The sequence below is a fragment of the Cervus canadensis genome, chromosome 25 (assembly GCF_019320065.1).
Source record: "Cervus canadensis isolate Bull #8, Minnesota chromosome 25, ASM1932006v1, whole genome shotgun sequence".
NCBI lineage: Eukaryota > Metazoa > Chordata > Mammalia > Artiodactyla > Cervidae > Cervus > Cervus canadensis.
In genome coordinates, this window is record NC_057410.1 from 24,496,557 (window position 1) to 24,516,154 (window position 19,598).

The window sequence follows — 19,598 nt, forward strand, 5'->3', positions numbered from 1 at the left end:
AGTCGGACACGACTTAGTGACTGAACAACAACAAAGCACAAATTGAGCCCAGCTAATGGAGAACATCAGGGGCTTTCAAATAGCACGGTAAGTAAAACAATTGTAAAAATCGTGTATTCCATGAACAATTTTCAGATTACACAATTTTCATTCATGGAAATTAAAGAACATAAGACAAGAGAATGATGTAAATGAGAAGTTATTTATCCAAAGGAAAAAATTACAAGGAAAGATAAAATTTCAAAACATGAGTAGAACTGACTTTGGAGAAAATAAAACTAATAACATTGAGATATGAAAAAAGAGTAAAAAGAAGACTTACAACTCAACAATAAACAAGTTAAAACCTCTTTTTTAAAATGTGCAAAGGATCTAAAGAGGTATTTCTCCAAAAGAGAAGGCCGTGAGCACATAAAAAGATGCTAAGTCATTAGTCATCAAGGAAATGCAATCAAAACCACAATAAGGTACCAATTTACACCCACTTGGATGGCAAAAATAAAAAAGACACACAAGAAGAGAGTTAATGAGGATGTGGAAAACTTGGAAACCTCACACATTACTTGTGGGAATGTGAAATGGTGCAGCCACATTCTGGAAATTTAATCATGGAGTTGCGATATGACCCAACACTTCCACTTGGATAGACATCCAAGACAGATGAAGAAGTGTATACACAAGAGCTCTGTACAAACACTCATAGCAATATCAATCACAACAGCCAAAAGTGGAAAAAACCCGAATGCCCATTAGATGAACGGACACACACAGTGTGGCCTGTGCATACAAATGAATATTATTCAGCCCTAAAAATGAGGAAAGTTTGACACATGCCACTCCATGCATGAAGCTTTATGACATTATGCTAAGTAAAGTAAGCTGATCACAAAGGGATAATATTGTATCATTCCAAACAAGGTCACATTCTGAATTTCTGAGTGGACATCAATTTTTGAGGGATACTATTCAAAACATAGTTATTTCTGTGCTAAACAATATTCTAAGAATATTTTCAGATATCATTTATTCCTCATTATAACCATGAGGTCAGGCTTCCCAGGTGGCTCAGTGGTAAATAATCTGCCTGCCAATGCAGGAGACACAAGAGAAATGAGTTCGATCCCTGGGTTGGGAAGATCCCCCAGAGAAGGAAATGGCAACCCACTCCAGTATTCTTACCTGGAGGATCCCACAGTCAGAGGAGCCTGGTGGGCTACTGTCCATGGGGTTGCAAAGAGTTGGACACAGCTGAGTGACTGAGCATACATGATGCTCCTACAGGTGATGACTTTTACAGATATGTCACTAGTTTTTGGTTTTCAGCTCAACTCTTGGAATCTAAAGAGTTGTTTGGACTTTCCTGATGGTCCAGTGGTTAACAATCTGCCTGCCAGTGCAGGAGATGCAGAAGACGTGGGTTCAATCCCTGCATCAGGAAGATCCCATAGAGGAGGAAATCGCAATCCACTCCAGTATTCTTGCCTGGGAAAATCCCATGGACAGAGGGTTACAGTCCATGGGGGTCGAAAATAATCAGACAGGATTGAGCATGGACACAGGCTGCACTTGCTGCAAATTCCTAGAAAACACAGAAAATAATGTTAAAATTTGTAATCCCACTGTAATACAAAAGAGAAATACAAAAGATTTCTTGAGAAATCTGTATGCAGGTTAGGAGGCAACAGTTAGAACTGGACATGGAACAACAGACTGGTTCCAAATAGGGAAAGGAGTACGTCAAGGCTGTATACTGTCACCTGACTTATTTAACATATATGCAGAGCACATCATGTGAAATGTCAGGCTGGATGAAGCACAAGCTGGAATCAAGATTGCCAGGAGAAATATCAATAACCTCAGATATTCAAATAATACCTCCCTTATGGCAGAAATCAAAGAAGAACTAAAGAGCTTCTTGATGAAAGTGAAAGAAGAGAGTGAAAAGTTGGCTTAAAACTCAACATTCAGAAAACTAAGATTATATCATCTAGTCCCATCACTTCTTGGCAAATAGATGGGGAAACAGTGGAAACAGTGAGAGACTTTATTTTGGGGGGCTCCAGAATCACTGCAGATGGTGATTGCAGCCATGAAATTAAACGATGCTTGCTCCTTGGAAGAAAAGTTATGACCAACCTAGACAGCCTATTTAAAAATAAAGACATTACTTTGCCAAAAAAGGTCCATCTAGTCAAAGCTATGGTTTTTCCAGTAGTCATGTATGGATGTGAGAGTTGGACTATAAAGAAAGCTGAGAACTGAAGACTTGATGCTTTTGAACTGTGGTGTTACAGAAGACTCTTGAGAGTCCCTTGGACTGCAAGGAGATCCAACCAGTCCATACTAAAGAAAATCAGTCCTGAATATTCATTGGAAGGACTGATGCTGAAGCTGAAACTCCAATACTTTGGCCACCTGATGCAAAGAACTGACTCATTTGAAAAGACCCTGATGCTGGGAAAGATTGAAGGCAGGAGGAGAAGGGGATGACAGAGGATGAGATGGTTGGATGGCATCACCAACTCAATGGACATGAGTTTGAGTAAACTCCAGGAGCTGGCGATGGACAGGGAGGCCTGGCGTGCTGCAATCCATGGGGTCCCAAAGAGCTGGACACAACTGAGCGACTGAACTGAACTGAATAGAAAAGAGAAACTAGAAGCTGTGAGGAGTCTCTATATGTTGTAAAATAAACAGGATCAGCCTGAGAAATGAGATGAGAGATGAAATTGTGCATAAGCCAATTACAGCAAAACTAAGCATTGGAGCAAGACCCAGAGTGTCCCCCACCCAGAGTGGAGAGAGACGGAAAGAGGAAGGGACCCAGCGGGAATCTACAGAAGCCTTCCTGGAGATGCTCCATCAGAAGTGGTCAAACGGTCCCCACTCTCACAGCCACTCCTCAGGGCTCAGGCCAGGCTGCAAGCCAGAGCTCTGCCTCTGCCCGGGACTCGGCAAAGCCCCAGGCTGCACCCCGCAGGGCTACAGCTGGAAGGACCTTGGAGGGCACGCACAGGAGACCAGCCAGATGGCACGTCAAGAACATCCGTTGTCTCCTGAGAAAACGCTGAGTGTGACTCACAACAGCCTCTCCCTGTCGCCAGTGGGCTGCATAAACACACACAGCAGGTAAATGAAATTCTGCATCCTGACTCCAAACTTGCCTGGAGAGTGAGAGGAACTCAACAAACCAGAGAACTCACACCTGAAGAAACAAAGTTTATAGAGCGGTGAAACAGGGCTTTAAAATAAGACTTTGCTCAAAGCCAAAGGAGAGTGTCAATAAAAATGTATCTAAGGAAAATGGACATTGAAGAAAGGAGATAGAGTAAGCTAAAGAAGTAAGTTAACTTTCCCACAGTGTCATTCAAATGGATAAAGAGAGAGAAATCATAAAAGAGAGACATAGAATAAAACCAGAATACTGACCTCTAATTAAAAACAGTGTCAGTGGGAGAGAATGTGAAGAATAAACATTTAAAGAAGCAATAAAAGAATGTGTGTAATAATGGGAGAATGGATTTTCAAACTGAAAAGGCCAATTAAGTGCTGAGTTGAATTTATAACGCAAGCAAGCCAACCCCTCACACAAACACAGGAAATCAGTGGTAAAGTGAAAATCTTAAAATTTCCCAGAGGGAAGGAACAGATTATTTATAAAGAAAGGAGAAACAGGTGGACATTAAGACTCTTGGCAACACTACTGAAAGACAATGAGGTAGTATCTTCCATATTCCAAGGGAAAATAACGTTGAACATAGAACTTTAAACTAAGACATTCAAGCCCTATTTATAAAATGAGAGGTAAAAAGACAACATTTATGCATGCATAGAGCAAAAACTCTATCAACTACCTTTCTTTTCTGAAATATGTATTAGAGGATAAACTTCAGAAAGAAGAAAATAAATCCTTGAGGAGGAAGCACACAGAAATCAGAGTTGTTGTTTAGTTGCTCAGTCATGCCCAACTCTTTTTCTACTCCATATTCTGTAGCCCGCCAGGCTCCTCTATCCATGGGATTCTCCAGGCAAGAACACTGGAGTGGGTTGCCATTTCCTCCTCCCGGAGATCTTCCTGACCCATGAGCTGCAGCATGCCAGGCCTCCCTGTCCCCCACTTTCTCCCAGAGTTTGCCCAAGTTCACATCCATTGAGTTGGTGATGCTATCTAACCACTCATCCTCTGCCACCCCCTTCTCCTCCTGTCCTCAATCTTTTCCAGCATACAGGTCTTTTCCAGTGAGTCAGTTCTTCACATCAGGTGGCCAAAGTATTGGAGCTTCAGCTTCAGCATCAGTCCTTCCAATGAATATTCAGGGTTGACCACCATGCTTTCCTACCACCTTCAGTTGACTCATTGTGAGTCAGGATTCAGTCAGGTGCTATCAGCCTTTGATCATTTTCCAGAGTTCTGACCAGGTTGGTTCTGTTTCCACTTGAGTTTTTAACAGTTCTTTGTAGGCTCGGGCACCTGGAGCTGCCCACGGGGCCATTAATGCTGACATACCTCTTTCACACCCACATACTTTTATATAGTGGGGAGATGGTACATTTTTCTTGGAAAACACAAATTATAATTGGCTGAAGAAAGGGTAGAAAATTGGACAAGAACCATAAATAAAGAAGAGATTGAAGTCACAATGAAGCTGTGACCCAGAGTGGAACAAGGCTCTGGAGGTTTTATAGTTGATTTTCTGCAAAACTTCCAAGACATGAATAATCCTGAGCACATAAGAAGTCACCCCAGGGGGGAGGAGCCAAGATGGCGGAGGAGTAGGACAGGGAGACCACTTTCTCTCCTACAAATTCATCAAAAGAAGAACTGAACACAGAGCAAACTTCGCAAAACAACTTCTGATCACTAGCTGAGGTCATCAGGAGCCCAGAAAAGCAGCCCATTGTCTTCGAAAGGAGGTAGGACAAAATATAAAAGATTAAAAGGGAGACAAAAGAGCTAAGGACGGAGATCCGTCCCGGGAAGGGACTCTTAGGCGGCATTGCTTGGAGTAGGGTCCGGGCCTGAGTGCCCTGAGGGCAATCGGAGGGAGCTTCTGTGAGTTGCCAACTTGAACTGTGGGAGACCAAAGGAGAGAGAGTAAATTAACCGGCCCGAACACACTGCCGGCCGTTTGCAGAACAAAGAGACCGAGAAAATCCAGAGAAGAGCTCGCAGGCTGCGGACCGGCCCAGCCCCGTCGGAGGCAGGAGGCAGGGGGGAGGGGAAGGTCTCGGCGAGACACAGGGCGCAGGCACCCGACCGGCGCGGGGCGGGGACTGGGGCTGGGGACGCGGAGGGCGGAAGGCGCGCGCACCCGACTGGCGCCAGAGGAAACTGAGACTGGGTCCGCGGAAGGGAGTGGGCGCGCCACACCTGGGGAGAGTGCACCCATCAAACCCCTGGCTGCCTGGACCTCTCTGACGGGGAAGGCACGGAGAGCAGGCGCAGCTTTTCGTTCTGCGCTTTTGTGGAACACCCGAGGGCTGGACCTCGCGCAGCGCGGGGCGCGCTCCATATAGAACAGCCGGGAGCCTGAGCAGCGCAGACGGAGAAAGCAGCGTCAGCCCCTCCCGGCAGCGCCAGTCCGACCCCGCAGGGCCAGCCCCTCCCCGCAGCGTCAGCCCCGCCCCGCAGCGCCAGCCCATCCCCGCAGCGTCAGCCCCTCCCAGCAGCGCAACGGAACTAGCTAACTGAATAAGAGTCCACCTCCGCCCGCCTGTGTCAGGGCGGAAATGAGGCTCTGAAGAGACCGGCAAACAGAAGCCAAATAAACAAAGGGAACCGCTTCAGAAGGGACTGGTGCAACAGATTAAAATCCCTGTAGAAAACACCGACTTCACGGAAGGGCCCTGTAGATATCGAGAAGTGTAAGCTGGAACGAGGAGCTATCTGAAACTGAGCCGAACCCACACTGACCGCAACAGCTCCAGAGAAACTCCTAGATATATTTTTACTTTTTTTTTTCTAAGTAAGGAAAAAAAAAAAAATTTTTTTTTCTTTTTATATTTTTCTTTTTTATTTTTTCTCTTTTATTTTCCTTTAAAATTCCCTATTACTCCCCCATTACTCCTTAACTTTGATTTTCATAGATTTTTACGATTTTTTTTAATTAGGGGGAAAAATTTTTTTTTTTTCTTTCTTTTTTTTTTTTTTTTTTTTTTTTTTTTTTTTTTTTTTTTTTTTTTTTTTTTTTCTTTTTTCTTCTTTTTTTTCTTTCCGTTTTCTCTTTTATTTTCTATTTTTCTTTTTCTCTTATTTCTTTTAAAGTCCTCTAGTACTCCTCTACTACTCTTCATTTTCATTTTCACTACACTATAACCTTACCAAAAAAAAAAAAAGAGAAGCCCTATCTTTAAACCGAAGATTATTCTCTCCCAATCTTGACTCTCTGTTTTCTACCTCAGAACAATCTTGACTCTCTGTTTTCTACCTCAGAACACCTCTTTTCCCCTTTCCCCTTCTCTTCCCAATCCAATTCTGTGAATCCTTGTAGGTGTCTGAGATACGGAGAACACTCTGGGAACAGACAGCTGCGTAGATCTGTCTCTCTCCTCTTGAGTCCCCCTTTTTTTCTTTTTTTTCATCTCTATCTCCCTCCTCCCTTTTCTCCTGTTCATGTAACTCTGTGAACCTCTCTGGGTGTCCCTAACGGGGGAGAATCTTTTCGCCATTAACCTAGAAGTTTTATTATCAGTGCTGTATAGTTGGAGAAGTCCTGAGACTACAGGAAGAATAAAACTGAAATCCAGAGGCAGGAAACTTAAGCCCAAAACCTGAGAACACCAGAAAACTCCTGACTACATGGAACTTTAAGTAATAAGTGACCGTCCAAAAGCCTCCATACCTACACTGAAACCAACCACCACCCAAGAGCCAATAAGTTTTAGAGCAAGACATACCACGCAAATTCTCCAGCAACACAGGAACATAGCCCCGAATGTCAACATACAGGCTGCCCAAGGTCACACCTAACACATAGACCCATTTCAAAACTCATCACTGGGCACTCCATTGCTCTCCAAAAAGAAGAAATCAAGTTCCACGCACCAGTACACTGACGCAAGCTTCCCTAACCGGGAAACCTTGACAAGCCAATCGTCTAACCCCACCCACTGGGTAAATCCTCCACAATAAAAAGGAACCACAGACCTCCAGAATACAGAAAGTCCACTCCAGACACAGCAATCTAAACAAGATGAAAAGGCAAAGAAATACACAACAGGTAAAGGAACAGGAAAAATGCCCACCAAGTCAAACAAAAGAGGAGGAGATAGGGAATCTACCTGAAAAAGAATTTAGAATAATGATAATAAAAATGATCCAAAATCTTGAAAACAAAATGGAGTTACAGATAAATAGCCTGGGAACAAAGATTGAAAAGATACAAGAATTGTTTAATAAAGACCTAGAAGAAATAAAAAAGAGTCAATTAAAAATGAATAATGCAATGAATGAGATCAAAAACACTTTGGAGGGAACCAAGAGTAGAATAACGGAGGCAGAAGATAGGATAAGTGAGGTAGAAGATAAAATGGTGGAAATAAATGAAGCAGAGAGGAAAAAAGAAAAAAGGATCAAAAGAAATGAGGACAACCTCAGGGACCTCTGGGACACTGTGAAACGCCCCAACATTCGACTCATAGGAGTTCCAGAAGAAGAAGACAAAAAGAAAGGCCATGAGAAAATACTCGAGGAGATAATAGCTGAAAACTTCCCTAAAATGGGGAAGGAAATAGCCACTCAAGTCCAAGAAACCCAGAGAGTCCCAAACAGGATAAACCCAAGGCGAAACACCCCAAGACACATATTAATCAAACTAACAAAGATCAAACACAAAGAACAAATATTAAAAGCAGCAAGGGAAAAACAACAAATAACACACAAAGGGATTCCCATAAGGATAACAGCAGACCTATCAATAGAAACCCTCCAGGCCAGAAGGGAATGGCAGGACGTCCTGAAAGTAATGAAAGAGAATAACCTACAACCTAGATTACTGTATCCAGCAAGGATCTCATTCAGATATGAAGGAGAACTCAAAAGCTTTACAGACAAGCAAAAGCTGAGAGAATTCAGCACCACCAAACCAGCTCTTCAACAAATGCTAAAGGATCTTCTCTAGACAGGAAATGCAGAAAGGTTGTATAAACGTGAACCCAAAACAACAAAGTAAATGGCAACGGGACCACACCTATCAATAATTACCTTAAATGTAAATGGGTTGAATGCCCCAACCAAAAGACAAAGATTGGCTGAATGGATACAAAAACAAGACCCCCATATATGCTGTCTACAAGAGACCCACCTCAAAACAAGAGACACATACAGACTAAAAGTGAAGGGCTGGAAAAAAATATTTCATGCAAATGGAGACCAAAAGAAAGCAGGAGTCGCAATACTCATATCAGATAAAATAGACTTTCAAATAAAGGATGTGAAAAGAGACAAAGAAGGACACTACATAATGATCAAAGGATCAATCAAAGAAGAAGATATAACAATTATAAATATATATGCACCCAACATAGGAGCACCGCAATATGTACGGCAAACACTAACGAGTATGAAAGAGGAAATTAATAGTAACACAATAATAGTGGGAGACTTTAATACCCCACTCACAACTATGGATAGATCAACTAAACAGAAAATTAACAAGGAAACACAAACTTTAAATGACACAATGGACCAGCTAGACCTAATTGATATCTATAGGACATTTCACCCCAAAACAATCAACTTCACCTTTTTCTCAAGTGGCACACGGAACCTTCTCCAGAATAAGATCACATCCTGGGCCATAAATCTGGTCTTGGAAAATTCAAAAAAATTGAAATCATTCCAGTCATCTTTTCTGACCACAGTGCAGTAAGATTAGATCTCAATTACAGGAAAAAAAATTGTTAAAAATTCAAACATATGGAGGCTAAATAACACGCTTCTGAATAACCAACAAATCATAGAAGAAATTCAAAAAAAGAAATCAAAATATGTATAGAAATGAATGAAAATGAAAACACAACCAACCCAAAACCTATGGGACACTGTAAAAGCAGTGCTAAGGGGAAGGTTCATAGCATTACAGGCTTACATCAAGAAACAAGAAAAAAAACCAAATAAATAACCTAACTCTACACCTAAAGCAATTAGAGAAGGAAGAAATGAAGAACCCCAGGGTTAGCAGAAGGAAAGAAATCTTAAAAATTAGGGCAGAAATAAATGCAAAAGAAACTAAAGAGACCATAGCAAAAATCAACAAAGCTAAAAGCTGGTTTTTTGAAAAAATAAACAAAATTGACAAACCATTAGCAAGACTCATTAAGAAACAAAGAGAGAAGAACCAAATTAACAAAATTAGAAATGAAAATGGAGAGATCACAACAGACAACACTGAAATACAAAGGATCATAAGAGACTACTACCAGCAGCTCTATGCCAATAAAATGGACAACTTGGATGAAATGGACAAATTCTTAGAAAAGTATAACTTTCCAAAACTGAACCAGGAAGAAATAGAAGATCTTAACAGACCCATCACAAGCAAGGAAATCGAAACTGTAATCAAAAATCTTCCAGCAAACAAAAGCCCAGGACCAGATGGCTTCACAGCTGAATTCTACCAAAAATTTAGAGAAGAGCTAACACCTATCTTACTCAAACTCTTCCAGAAAATTGCAGAGAAGGTAAACTTCCAAACTCATTCTATGAGGCCACCATCACCCTAATTCCAAAACCAGACAAAGATGCCACAAAAAAAGAAAACTACAGGCCAATATCACTGATGAACATAGATGCAAAAATCTTAACAAAATTCTAGCAAACAGAATCCAACAACATATTAGAAAAATCATACATCATGACCAAGTGGGCTTTATCCAGGAATGCAAGGATTCTTTAATATCCGCAAATCAATCATGTAAATACAGCCACATTAACAAATTGAAAGATAAAAACCATATGATTATCTCCAATAGCATGCCAGAGAAAGCCTTTGACAAAATTCAACACTCATTTATGATTAAAAACTCTCCAGAAAGCAGCGAATAGAAGGGAACATACCTCAACATAATAAAAGCTATATATGACAAACCACAGCGAAGCATCACCCTCAATGGTGAAAAATTGAAAGCATTTCCCTGAATTCAGGAAGACAAGGGTGCCACTCTCTCTCAACCACTTACTATTCCCAACATAGTGTTGGAAGTTCCTGGCCACAGCAATCAGCGCAGAAAAAGAAATAGAAGGAATCCAGATAGGAAAAAGAAGAAGTGAAACTCTCACTGTTTGCAGACGACATGATCCTCTACATAGAAAACCCTAAAGACTCTACCAGAAAATTACTAGAGCTAATCATGAATACAGTAATGTTGCAGGATATAAAATTAAGACACAGAAATCCCTTGCATTCCTATACACTAACAATGAGAAAACAGAGAAATTAAGGAAACAATACCATTCACCATTGCAACAAAAAGAATAAAATACTTAGGAGTATATCTACCTAAAGAAATGAAAAACCTATATATAGAAAACTTAAACATGATGAAAGAAAATCAAAAGAGGACACAAACAGATGGAGAAACATACCGTGTTCATGATTGGAAGAATCAAATATTGTCAAAATGGCTTTGCTACCAAAGCAGTCTAGTAGATTCAATGCAATCCCTATCAAGCTACCAACGGTATTTTTCACAGAACTAGAACAAATAATTTCACAATTTGTATGGAAATACAAAAAACCTCGAATAGCCAAAGTAATCTTGAGAAAGAAGAATGGAACTGGAGGGAATCAACCTGCCTGACTTCAGACTCTACTACAAAGCCACAGTCATCAAGACAGTATGGTAATGGCACAAAGACAGAAATATAGATCAATGGAACAGAATAGAAAGCCCAGAGATAAATCCACGAACCTATGGACACCTTATCTTTGACAAAGGAGGCAAGGAAATACAATGGAAAAAAGACAACCTCTTTAACAAGTGGTGCTGGGAAAACTGGTCAACCACTTGTAAAAGAATGAAACTAGAACACTTTCTAACACCATACACAAAAATAAACTCAAAATGGATTAAAGATCTAAATGTAAGACCAGAAACTATAAAACTCCTAGAGGAGAACATAGGCAAAACACTCTCCGACATAAATCACAGCAAGATCCTCTATGACCCACCTCCCAGAATATTGGAAATAAAAGCAAAACTAAACAAATGGGACCTAATGAAACTTAAAGCTTTTGCACTACAAAGGAAACTATAAGTAAGGTGAAAAGACAGCCCTCAGATTGGGAGAAAATAATAGCAAATGAAGAAACAGACAAAGGATTAATCTCAAAAATATACAAGCAATTCCTAAAGCTCAATTCCAGAAAAATAAATGACCCAATCAAAAAATGGGCCAAAGAACTAAACAGACATTTCTCCAAAGAAGACATACAGATGGCTGACAAACACATGAAAAGATGCTCAACATCACTCTTCATCAGAGAAATGCAAATCAAAAAACCACAATGAGGCACCATTACACACCAGTCAGGATGGCTGCTATCCAAAAGTCTACAAGCAATAAATGCTGGAGAGGGTGTGGAGAAAAGGGAACCTTCTTACACTGTTGGTGGGAATGCAAACTAGTACAGCCTATGGAAAACAGTGTGGAGATTCCTTAAAAAACTGGAAATAGAACTGCCATATGACCCAGCAATCCCACTTCTGGGCATACACACTGAGGAAACCAGATCTGAAAGAGACACGTGCACCCCAATGTTCATCGCAGCACTGTTTATAATAGCAGGACATGGAAGCAACCTAGATGCCCATCAGCAGATGAATGGATAAGGAAGCTGTGGTACATATACACCATGGAATTTTACTCAGCCATCAAAAAGAATTCATTTGAACCAGTCCTAATGAGATGGATGAAACTGGAGCCCCTTATACAGAGTGAAGTAAGCCAGAAAGATAAAGAACATTACAGCATACTAACACATATATATGGAATTTAGAAAGATGGTAACGATAACCCTATATGCAAAACAGAAAAAGAGACACAGAAATACAGAACAGACTTTTGAACTCTGTGGGAGAAGGTGAGGGTGGGATGTTTCAAAAGAACAGCATGTATACTATCTACGGTGAAACAGATCACCAGCCCAGGTGGGATGCATGAGACAAGTGCTCGGGCCTGGTGCACTGGGAAGACCCAGAGGAATCGGGTGGAGAGGGAGGTGGGAGGGGGGATCGGGATGGGGAATAAGTGTAAATCTATGGCTGATTCATATCAATGTATGACAAAACCCACTGAAATGTTGTGAAGCAATTAGCCTCCAACTAATAAAAAAATTAAAAAAAAAAAAAAACAAAAAAAAACCTATAAATAGAAGTCCACTTTTCCAGAGCATGGATTTAATACAATGTGGTTCCCTAGGATACATTCTGCATAAAAGTCTTACAATCCCTGGGGCAAACACAGCACCAGTTTTGTAACAGTGAAGAGCAAATCTGACTCCATATGAGATCTGTTTCTTTTACTTTAACCTTTGTATTCTATTGCCTTTGCTGCCAGATAAGAATGCTACCTATATCCTGAAATAGATAGGACAGCCCATTCTCAAGATTCTGACCTTTTATTTTTCCATTCATACAGAGATAAAAAGTTGCAAAATAAAGGATAACATTAGTCATGCTGAAAGTTTACAAGTACAGCATGACCTGACCTGTGGGGGTAGCTGTTAAGAACAAGGGATTCCCCCACCAAGAAGTTTCCCACAACCAACCCTCCTTCACCCTGCTTTTAAAAATGTTTTGCTGAAACCCTTCTGGGTGTTCAAAGTTTTGGGGGACATGAGTCACCAATTCTCCTTGTATGGCCCTGCACTAAACCTTTCTCTATTTCAAACTCCAATATTTCAGTTTGCTTGGCCTCACTATGGATCGAGCACATGAACTTGTGTTTGGTAAGTTTTTTCAAACCAGAAATAGGAAGTTGGAAATGTGTTGTTATTGTTAACAGAAAATATTTAAAGTATCGCAAGTATGCAAGAAAAGATACAGAATCTGAATAGCCACAGTCCAACAGTTATCTTGGCAGCAAGTGTGTAGTACTTGGTTACACTGAAACAAATGCCTTAGGACTGTCTGTCTTTTGCTGAACAAGCCTCAGCTATATACACTCAGAGAGTTGAATATTTATGAGAGAAATTAATAGAAGCAATCACTCAAATGTCATCTCTGAATAGGGAATGGTACTTATCCTGATATTCCTAAAGGACTTTGTTGAAAGATTTAGAAACCTGGGATATTAATACTAGGAACACTATCAATTCATTTAATTTTTCTGGGCATAAGAGAACGGTGCAAAGGTGGACAGAGTGTGGTTTGCCAGATCCTATGAAACCAGATTTTTTCGTCTTTCTCCTTCCCCCACCCAAACATTTGAAAAATGAAAAGATTTAGACTTTCTCTTTAAGTCACCTCACACTGCCCAATTATCACAGAGGTGAAAGTGGAGCATCCAGAGAAAAGCAACTAAGAGCCGAATGATAGAGAAATATAAGACAGCCCAAACTGAGACTTTTGGGGAAGTCAAGGCTTTAGTTAAAAAGTTAGGCCATCATTCTAGAAATCTCATGTTTTCTGAGTTATAAACAATGTAGACACCTTACTTCTGATCATACAGGGCCAGCTTTATCTGATCAACATTCCCTTTGAGAACTAGAAAAACATAAATGAAAAGGAAAATGCATTTGTTTGAAAGTACTGGAAAGTCTCACAAGTCTTTCAAGAGTCAGAGAATAAGACCTCACAGGGAAGAGAAGAACACCGAGATGAGCTTGATATTCTGCATTAACTGTCTCCTCAAGGCCTCTGACTATTTGTAAGTGGTACATGGCAAAGAGACTGAGAAGCCTAGCAGAAACTGATAGCTAAGAGGCTGAGAACATTAGCTGTGCTTTTGGCAGTTCATGGGTATATGGACACAAAACTTGAAGTTCAGGGATACCAAAACAGCCCAGATTTATTGGGCCAAGATTCCCAAAAGAAGCAAAATGTTTTAAGGTTAGCTCGACACTCTTCATCAATTTTCCCCAGGAGATACGTTTATGCCATATGCAGCACAAGATAAGAGGATAATAAGATGAACAGAAAGTAGAGGCTATAAGGTTGAGAACCCAAGCAGATCTATCTGTAGAGCTGAGGACCCACCAAGAAGGGGTGAGTGGTAATTATTCCTCTAGTTAGAACCATGGAAGGTCATGGAAGCACTATACCATAAGAATAATGCTGAACAAGAAATAGGACAAAGCAAAAGTCATTCTTTTCTGTACTAAGATAACATAAGCCAGAGTCTCAATTTCATTTCTAAAAGTGTCAGATATTCCTTAAGACAGAACTAAATGAGTCAAAAAAAAAAAAAACCATAGGAACAGATTCACTGGAGATCTCAGATAGTAGTTATTAGACATGTATTTTATATTTTTCATATTCATTCATCCGTTTGTTCAATAAACATTTGCCTTTTTTCCTACCTTTATATAATTGACAAATAGCATTGTGTGAGTATAAAGCACACAGCAGGATGATTTGATATACATGTATATTATGAAATAATTACCGCAATAACAGTTCTGTCCCTGGGTCAGGAAGAATCCCTGGAGTAGGAAATGGCAACACACTCCACTATTCTTGCCTGGAAAATTCCATGGACAGCAAAGCCTGGCAGGCTACAGTCAATGGGGTTATAAAGAGTCAAACCTGATCAAGCGAATGAGCACAGCAAGGTTAATTAACACATTCATCACCTAAAGTAATTACCATTTTGTGGATATATGCTAAGGACATTTAAGACCTACTCTGTTAGAAAATCTAAAGAATGTAATACAATGTTAACTAGTCACCATGTTGTACAATAGGTTCCCATAATTTATTCATCTTGTAATTTGAAGTTCATACCCTCTGACCAGCAACTCATTTCCCCCAATCCTCAGCCCCTGGCAACCACCAATCTTCTCTCTGTTTCTAATTTAGATTTTTTAGATTCTATATATAAGTAAGATTATACAGTATTTTTCTTTCCCTTTTTGACTTATTTCACTTAGCTTACTGCCCTCCAGATCTATCCATTTTGTCACAAATGGTAGGATTTCCTTTTTATGGCTGAATAATATTTCATTGTATAGATATACCACATTTTCTTTAACCATTCATCCACTGGCATACACTTAGATTGTGTCCACGTCTTGGCCCTTGTGAGTAAACTGCAGCGAACACAGTAATGCAGATATCTCTTCAATTAATTATTTCTCTTCCTTTGGGTACATACTCAGAAGTAGGATGCTGAATCATACATCAGTCCTATTTCTTTCATTTTTTGAGGACCCTCCATACCGTTTTCTATAATGGCTATACTAATTTATATTCCCAACAACAGTGCACAAGGGTTCCTTTTTCTCCACATCCTTGGCAACACTTGTTATCTATTCAGACATGCATTTTTAAATGACTTTGATTAATATGTTCAAGAAAATATATGACAAAATGGAGAAAGAGGACTGCGACCTGGGGACCTTTGCTGCAGTGCTTACACCTGGACAAACATCTCCTCCAGAGACAGAATACATAAAGGACTGAAATTAACTGCAAAATATAACCAACAGTAAACTCTAGAATTGAAAAATATAATAACCAAAATTAAACAGATTAGAAACAGAAGAAGATAATAAAACTAGAATGTGGGTCAACAGAAAATATCCTAACTGAAAGAGATTTTTTTAAGAGAGAAATATAGCATAAAATCATCGAAGTCTTGTGGGAAATAGTAAAGATCTAATATATTTAGGGTTATAGAAAGAGAGGACAGCCAGAATGGGACAGAGCAATATAATTTAATATGGAAAGTAGTTAAACAGAAGTTGGAAAATTAGAAAAGTGAACATTATAGTAATATGGAGATAGTAATCACAGGAACTGGGGCTAAGGGAACAAAGATAAGAGGTTGGATCATCAGTAACTGAAAGCCTGCAGGAGATCTCTGTGATCTGGGATTCAGATCCCTAAGGGGGATGCTGTCCATATGTGTTGCCATCTCAGGAGCTCAGAGAAGGGGGTGTTTTATAGACCTGGGAAGGGGTGCTCTCTTGCTGCTGCTATGTCTGAGAGGGTATGGGGAGCCTAGTTCAGGAGTGCTGAAAAAAGCTGAAACTGGAACCCCAGCTATGTGGTGAGCACAGGGGGTGATGTTAACAGAAACATCAAGTAGTCTGCCTTTGGTGCCACAGCCTAAGAGCAGTGGTATGTCAAAGAAGAAATATACTTTCCATATTCTGCACATCACAAAGCATAAGAGTGGGTTTAGAGACAAGAGTAGTTCAGTAACTACTATGAAGCTCCAGAAAGATCAATACAAAAGAAACCACATCTAGGCATTCGTAATAAAATACTGAAAACCAAAGACACAAAGAACAATTTTAAAACAGCCTGAGGCAAAAGACAAATTGCCTTTAAGCAGTACAGAGACAGGCTGCGACCTGGGGACCTTTGCTACAGTGCTTGCCCCAGGACAAACATCTCCTCCAGAACAGAATACATAAAGGACTGAAATTAACTGCAAGCATGTGCAGCTGGGGCAAATCAAGAGCAACAACATACAAAAAGACCAAAACCCAACTGCTACTTCTGAGGTGTCAGTAGCAAAAACAGGGTATGACCTAGGACCCCTGCAAACAGCACCATCAAGGGAGTGGGCAGACCATCTAAGTCACCCACTGGCCTGAGCCATGTGTCTGCCCCTACCCTCAGCCCATTTAAGGGACTAGGTCACCCCACCATCTCACAGAGCAAGCAAGGGCCCCTGTTACTTGTTTTCACTTCCTCCAGCTGCAGCGAGTCCCAGTAAAGCCTTGCCTGAATTTCTTATCTGACCTCACATCAATTTGTATTGATTAAATAAAGAGTTTAAGAACCCAGGCTGGTAAGGGTACCACCTTTAGACACGGGGCAACTGTGGTCCAGGCCTGAAACTGTGTTTTAGGACTTGTTTGACCTCCTTCCCCGCCTGTTACTCTTAACAGGGTGAGGGTCTTGCAGAGTTAAGTGGATACAGCCAATCACAGCCAGCACACTCTGTATCTCGAGCTCCAAAGATCTGGGCCTCAGAAATCTCTGCCCAAACAACCTCAGGTCGCTTCTGGGTCTCAGGGCCCTCTTTCCACAGAAGCGCAGGCACCAGGCCAGAGGAGTGAGCATTGAGCTCGACGGTGTGTGCTGAATTATGCAACCATGTACAGACTCCCTCACTTCATGAAAGACCCAAGGGCCTCCATCTGTACTTTTTATTCGGGAAATAAAGTAAATACGAGCCTGCCTTCCAAGGAGCCAACATTAGACTGAAACTGATTTCCCAACAGAAGTGATGGAAGCCTAGAGACTGTGGGTTAATATTCTGGAAAGCATTAAAGAAAATAAGTGAAACGCGCTCTATAATCAAAATGTACCTCAAAGGGAAAGAAAACATACCTCATAAAGCCCTGGCGAGGAGAGGCGACAGGAGGCCCAGCCCCGCACGCTGGACGCCTGGTTCCACACCACGCTTTACCGTGTTGTTTGGCACCAACAGACGGATTCGGCTCCTCCAGATCAGGTATCCGGTGGCAAGAAGCGAGAGGACTGTGAAGAAGGCTCGAAGCTTAGAGGAGCCTGCCCCAGGGCCAACGAAAGCACACCTCTCCTCGTGGCCCCGACGCAGCACTCACCCGTGCCTTGGCCTCTGGCCTCCATCCAACCACGCAGGCCGGCTCCGCCCACCTGGCTGCACCATAGCAACCGTGATGAAACGTAAAACTGGTTTCTCCAAGCTGGCTCCTTCGGCCATGGCGCTAGCATAATGGAGGACAAGCTGATGGAAGTCGTCGAGACCTGGGAGAGTGAGGAGCAGAAGCGGTGCATGGCATCCTGAGAATCATCAAACCCTGCAACCAAGTGCTTATCCGGTCCATCCCCATCCTGCACCATGGCGGCTCCTGGGAGGTCACTGAGGGCTACTGGGTCCAGCAGAGCTTAGCATTGCACGCCCTGCAAAGTAATTATTGGTTAGTGAGAAGATGTGAGTGTAGATGAAGTAAAAGCTTTGGTTTGTCTAATGGCGTATAAATGTGCTGTGTTGATGTGCCACTTGGCGGTGCTAAAGCTGATGTTAAGATCAATCCCAGGAATCATACTGATAATAAAGTGGAAAAGATCACAAGGAGGTTCACCATGGAGCTGGCAAAACAGAGCTTTATTGGTCCTGGCATTGATGTGCCTTCCCCAGTCAGGGTCACAGGTGAGCGAGAAAATGTCCTGGATTGCTGATACCTGTGCCAGCACCCTTGGGCCCTGAGATATTAATGCACATGCCTGCTATTACTGGTAAATCCATCTGTCAGAGTGGCATTTGCAGAGGTATCTCTGCCACTGGTCATGGTGTTTGCCATGGGGTTGAAAATTTCCTCAATGAAGTTTCTTACATGAGCATTTTACAAATGACACCAGGGTTTGGAGATAAAGCATTTTTTCAGGGATTTGGCAATGTGGGCCTATACTCTATAGTATATTTACATCTTGTTGGTGCTAAATGTGTTGATGGTGGTGAAGTCGATGGGAGCATATGAAATTCAGATGGCATGACCCAAAGGAACTAGAAGACTTCAAATTGCAACATGAATCAATTCTGGACTTCCCCAAGGCAAAACCCTTGGAAGGAAGCATCTTGGAAGCAGACTGTGACATACCTGTCCCTGCAGCCAGTGAGAAGCAGTTTAGCAAATCCAGTGCACTGAAAGCAATGAACATTGCTGAAGCTGCCAGTGGCTCAACAACTCCAGAGCCTTAGGATTTTCTGGGGAAGAACAGTATGGTTATTTCTGATCTCTCCTTGAATGCTAAGGGCTTCCCTGGTGACTCAGATAGTAAAGAATCTGCCCACAACGCAGGAGACCAGGGTTCGATCCCTGGGTCGGGAAGATCCCCTAGAGAAGGGAATGGCAACCCACTCCAGTATTCTTGCCTGGAGAATCCCATGGACAGAGAAGCCTGGCAGGCTACAGTTCATGGGGTCACAAGAGTTGGACACAACTGAGCGACTAACACACATGCACACACTTGAATGCGAAGGGAGTGGCTGAGAAGTATAATCATGTCAGCTGTGGCCATTTGACCTTCAAATATGACAGATTCTAACCACCACTTGCTCACGTTTTTTCAAGAGAATTTAGAAAGAAAATTTGGAAGGTGTGGTGGAAATATTCCCATTGTACCCACAGCAGATTCTAAAACAGAGTACCAGGTAATCCAAGAAAGATATTGTGTAGTTTGGTTTAGCTTACACTATGGAATTTTCTGCCAGGCAAATCATGCTCACAGTCACAAAGTATAACCTAGGATTGGCTGCCTATGTCTGTGCCATTGAGAAAGTCTTTGGGGTATACAATGAAGCTGGTTAACTTCTTCACTACCCTATTTATCCATAACTTCTGTAAAACTATCATAAGTTCTATAACCACAGATATCTTTTTCTGTTACGGACATCATTCTCAACAAGTCAACCCAAATCAGCCCTTTAAGAAAGA

General features: G+C 41.4%; 1 pseudogene; it reads left to right on the forward strand.

The window, feature by feature from the left end:
- Window positions 1-2,716: 2,716 nt before the first annotated feature.
- LOC122427158 lies at window positions 2,717-19,472 on the forward strand (annotated as a pseudogene).
- Window positions 19,473-19,598: the final 126 nt, after the last annotated feature.